Consider the following 6,000-nt stretch of genomic DNA (forward strand, 5'->3'; position numbering starts at 1 on the left):
AGCACTAATTTAAGTGACCCCAGTGTCAGAATTTCTGTACTAGAATTGAATTAAGACTGGAGCATGCAAATAGTGGTAGTGAAATCATTGGACTTCATTTTTGCGCCAGCAGCACTGAAGACCAGTCCAAACTGTCAAGATAACCTCATCAGCTCCTGTGGGGAAGGATGAGAAGTTGCAGTCTGTTGCTGCATTGTTAGCCTCGTGTGTGTCCTTATATCCTCTGAGGGTACCTGGACCTTGGGAGGAACTGATTGCTATACAGTCATACTGTTTCATGTAAGTGCTTGAATACAGTCAACTAGGACAGGAATGAGAGCATGGTGGAGACTCAAGTCTGCATGGGCAGACTTGAGTAAGGAGGAAACACTGACCTTTCTTTTATGGAGTAACAGAGGCTCTCTGTTAGGTCTGCTGCTTCCAACAGTAGTCTGGACCCCTGTTCTGTGACTATTTTATCAAACCAAAACTTTTACAAGTTTCTCGGTTTTCCCAACAACAAGCCTTGCAGACATGCCACCTCCCTGGACATGAGTCTGGTTAAAAGAGAAGGCCATGCTGTGGCAAATTAGGATGTAATGACTATGACCACTCCCTTTTTGATCCAAGTCAACTGACCTCTGCTAAGTGCTGTGGAAAGCTATATTAATGGTAAAAGAAAATACATAGTCTGGATGAGAAATTACTCTTGGGACACAACAAAGACTGCATTTGATGAGCGTAGCAGAAGAAAGGAAGCTCTCAAAAGTTCTGGTTAACTTAGTTTTCTTAATTGTTCTTCACAGCAGCTTAGACGCAAACAGTTACTGTTTAAAAAGCACCATTATACGTGAGGGCTCTTTGAGTTTTTAGTAATCAGAACCTCTCTAGAATTTATTTTCATAGCAGTATCACATTTTAAGATTTTTCTAGTTCCATTCACTTCAACACTGAATTCATCTGTACTGCTGGTTTGCTCTTGAAGTCTACCTACATGAATGCTATGGGGTAGGCCTGTATGTTAGGGAGTGTTTTGACTCTCATTTTGACACTCATTGCCACAATGGCAATGAAAAGGTCGAATGTTTATGGGTAAGAATCATGGGAAAGGCCAGTAAGGCCAGTATCTTGGTGGGTCTCTTACAGACCAGCCAATCAGGCTGAAGAGGCAGATGAAATATTCTATAAGCAGCTGGGGGAAGTCTCACAATTACTAGCCTCTGCTCTTATGGGGAACTTTCCACCAGATGTCTGGTGGAAATACAATGCAACGGAGAGGAAGCAGTCCAGGAGGTGCTTGGGGTGTGTGGAAGTTAACTTCCTGATGTAGCTGGTGAGCTAAGCTCTGCTTAGCTACACCCTCGTCTGTACCTGTCCCAGCAGGTCCACATCCTTCTTATGTTGGGGACCCCAGAGTTGGGTGCAGTACTTCAGGTGGGGTCTCACCAAAGCAGAGTAGAGAGGCAGAACCACCTCCCCTGACCTGTTGGCCACAGTGCTTTTGATGCAGCCAGGATATGGTTTGCTTTCTTTGCACATTGCTGGCTCGTGTTGAGCTTCTCATTCACCAGCACCCCCAAGTCCTTCTCCTGAGGGCTGCTGTCATCCATTCTCTGCCAAGCCTGTATCTGTGATTGATATTGCCCCAATCCAGGTGTAGAACTTTGCACTTGATCTTGTTGAACTTCAGCAAAATAAACACTGCCAAGATGGCACGTATGTTTTGGCAGACTTTAATGCTGCACAGCTCCAGGTATGGTTCCAGGGAGCAGTGGGGTTAATGTGTGTGTGTATGCTTGTGTCTGCATGCCCATATGTGCAAACACATGATGACTGTCAAAATGGCACTACTGGCCACTTGTGTACTGTTTGGATTGATTCCTAGATGTTAGGCCCACATATTTTGGATTCCTAGTCAGAGAGAGCCCAGCCATGTATCTGGCTTTGTTTTGGGGGTTATTTTTATGTAAGGACTTCTTTGACTTCTGATATGCTCACACAAGCACTTTTGTGACTATCCATGACCTGGAAGTTCCTCTTAGCTTCTGAATCCCAGCTCAATACTATGGGGAATATAGGGATACCATTGTCCCTTCCAAGCATCCTGCTCAGCATGCAAAGAAGACACTAGCAGGTGGGTTAAATGGGAGCTGTGGCCATCCCAGTTGCAGTGAGTCGTGTGGTGACCAAGGCTTTGTGTTGTGGACTCAACATCGACCATCTAAATTGTACAACCCTAAGTTTACTCAACTTTGTGTTTATGAGAATTAAATGGCAAATAAATGAATTGCAGTTTATGCAAGGTTTTGATAAACAATCATATGATGTTTCATCTTCTATTTGGATCCACTGGGTAGCTAGATCAGCAGAACATGAGCTGAATTTAAACTTCTCCTGGGTCTGAGACGGGCTTTTCTTTGCCAGATTTTGTTTTAAACGTGCGTCTTTATTTATAAATGCCAAGCAGGATTTATCAGTCAACATTGTTTATGCTACATCTAAACCTATTTAAATAAATAAAAAAATAGAATAAGTATCTGAAGGAATTAATGTGTAGGAAATATGTATTTCTGGTACTCCTGGGCAACATGCACACTCTTGTTGAGTCATAATTGTCCTAGGCTTGGGAAATGTAGGCACTAGTAGAGGCTGATACATTTCCTGAAACACCTACGTAAACCTAGACATACTAATCTGCCTTTTTATTTCTGTGTACCACAAAACAAGGTAAACTAAAGAAATCTAAGGCAGATTAATTATATCTGTAGGCTCTAATTTCTTGTCTTTGATACCATGCCCACTGGATGAACCAAAGCTTACAGTGACCTCTGTAACTGAGAAATCTCCCTGGCTTATCTCCCTCTGCCAACATCATCCTCTGAACAAAACTATAAAGATTTACATTAAAATCAGGTTTTGGAAAAGTTCAACTAAGGCCAAAGGGACCCGCATCCTCTCTGATAGTGGCCCAAGTGGCTTTTTGTAAATATATGTATATATTTGAATATATGCAGGAAAGCATACACACACACACATATATACATACATCATCATCATGGCTAGGCTTCGCGAACGAAGATTTGGGAAGGGCTCTACCCACGTTTCTTGCAAGCGCGTTGGTGGCTAAAAAGGCCAATATGAGAAAGGCAAGTCCGGTTGCAAAAGACACAGCAGAAAGACTCCTTAGATGGTATATTCTGCAAGGCTCGATTCTTTCTGCGTTGTCTTTTCTCCTCAAGGGTGATCCTGCGTGCTTTCTCAAAAGCATCAGCAGCATTATAGATGGTGTGTCTCCAGGCCTCCCGATTGGAGGCCAGAGTAGACCAGTTATGGTGATCAATATGCCCGAGGCTGAGTTGTTGCTTCAGGAAGTCCTTGTATCTTTTCTTCGGGGTTCCTCTCTTGCGGCAGCCGGTGGCAAGTTCACCATAAAGCAGGATCTTAGGGAGGCGGTGGTCCTTCATCCTGGAGACGTGCCCTGCCCATCGCAGTTGCGTTCTCAGTAGCATGGTCTCAATACTTGTGATTGCTGCCTGTTCAAGAACAGATGTATTGGTCACATAATCTGACCAGTGGATGTTTAGGATTGTACGGAGGCAGCGTTGATGGAAGCGTTCTAGGGGACGCAGGTGGTGGCAGTAGATGACCCATGATTCGGAACCATATAAGAGAGTAGACAGCACTATGGCTCTGTAAACACTGATATGTGTGTGTATATATATATATATATATATATGTATATATGTATATATGTATATATGTATATATATAGATGTATATATATATATGACCAGTTGTCTCCCAGCAAATTTAGCACCTTGGAATTTAACAGGGCTTTTCATAGACTTTTTTTCTTTGAATTTTACTCAATTGCTCCTTGAATTTAAATATTAATTTCTAGCACCTTTAGCTTTGCTATGATGAAAGTTTCATGAACACAACAGGAAATTACCTCTTTGATTGTTTCAAGTTGGACACCTTGTAGGTTCATTGAAGCACACCTAGTTGTTACATTTGAAGAGCTACTGAACAACAAGTCCCTGCTCATCTTCACGTAACTCCTGATTTTGTGATTCTCTATAATTTGGACCTCTCTCCCCTGTGTCTGTACCAGGCACAAGAGTGTCAGATTGTTCAGTAAGCATCCATATCTTTGATTAGCCTGGCTGAGCTTGCCTGCAGCATTTCTCATTGTGTTACATATTTCTTTGGAGATGGGATGACCAGGGCTGCCCACAGTACTCAATACACAAGCACACCAAGGACTTGTATGGTGAACATGATTGGTGTTTTCCATATCATTAACTATTTTTTTCATAATATGTCCTAGAATTTCATTTTGGATTTTTCTGACTAGTTCTGAGCATAAATCTGACATGCTCAGATTTATGACATGTCCACATTTTGTGACATGTCCAGATTTTGTGACATGTCCACAAAATTATCTATTCTAATGGCAAGAGCTCATTTCCGTTTAGTAGTAGTCAACTCAGAACTCAGCATAGTGTATGGAAAGTCAAGACTGGGTTTTTCCCTCCCAGGTGCCTCACTTTAAATTTATTTACACTGAATTTCATCTGTCATTTTATTGCCATCACTCCATGTCATCAGGGTCTTTGGCAATTCACACTCAGCCCTTGTCTTTAGTACCCTGAATAATTTAGCATCTATTCTCCAGCACAGATTAACATCCCTAGAGCTCATTCTGCAACCTGCCTAGGCAGCAGGGGAGCAGAACTTGAGGCAAGCCGATATAACATCCCAGTAGCAGATATAAAGGCTTCATTTGCCTTCCCAGCCATTCTGATGAAAGTGCTGAGATGTGTGCTGCCATTCTCCTGCTCCTGCCATGGAGCTGAAAAATCAGTTTTTATTAGCGTTGAAATTGCTTTTCACACAGTTTGCCATTTACAGAAAGGTATTGCTTTTTGGTTTGTTCTTTTAGCAGAAAGTCCTTCTTGAAGGGTGTTTAATCCCCTTTTTCACCTGTATCCTCAGATTCTGTATAAGCTTTTGAAATTATATCTCTGTTTCCCTCTTTCAGGCGCAAATTTTGGCAAACAGAAATTTCTGTCTTTCCAGTGCATAAGCAAATCCCATCTTCTCTTGGTCTCCCTGCTGTAAGGCTATAAACAAAGGCATACTGAGTGAGCTGGCAGTGAAATTACAGAAAGCTGAAAAGGTCAGAATCTTAAATCATAGATCAGATTAGACAAAGAATTTCAGATATCTCACAGGAAAAAAAGTATGGAGAATTTGATGAATACTGTGTATAACACAGTATGAAACCCTGTATGGAAAAATGTGAAGTGCTATAAACTCCCTTTCCTGATTTCATTTGCTCCAACTGCACTTAGAAATTGCAGGAAAAATGCATTGATAGCCACGTTATTATTTACACACAGTAGGAAGCAGGGCTTGAGCTACATGCAGAGATTGTCAAGAAGGGGGAGGTACTTCTACTACTGCAAAAATCTCATTAATTGTGTTTTGGTTTAGAAGCTTAAAAATCAAACTTCCCATCCTAACAGGTGCCAGGAGGTATAATTACAATGATTTATACTTCAATAGCATGCAAGAATTCAGGCTTGTTTAGCTCTCTGGATGTTTGCAGTGGGGAGACATAAGCAAAAAGGTACCCACTCTAGAAGCCATAAAAAATGGGATCAGCCAAGATACCTTGCTACAACCTGGTCTGTGTCTGTGGTGTGTTTTCTCTAGCAGGAAGCAGATGACCCAGGCTTGGTGACCGAGTATAGCAAAGCTATTTTGTAGTGAATAACTCCAGTTCCTTATTTTTTGGAAGGAAGCCAGCCTTCATCATGAACAAAAGCAGGTTTTATAAACCTGTCCTCCAGAAATCACAGATTAGGAGGAGGAAAAGAGCACATGAAAGTTAGGTGGATATCTTTCTTCTTGCAGTCAGTTACTAGAGAGCGGCAGGAAATGGAGGTGACCAGGACATGGCTGGAGGAAGGAGCTGTTGCAGAGGGAGTTAAATGACTTTTTGAGTGAAACCCT

Source organism: Neopelma chrysocephalum, unplaced genomic scaffold, assembly GCF_003984885.1.
Source record: "Neopelma chrysocephalum unplaced genomic scaffold, ASM398488v2 Primary Assembly neopelma1_25, whole genome shotgun sequence".
Lineage (NCBI taxonomy): Eukaryota > Metazoa > Chordata > Aves > Passeriformes > Pipridae > Neopelma > Neopelma chrysocephalum.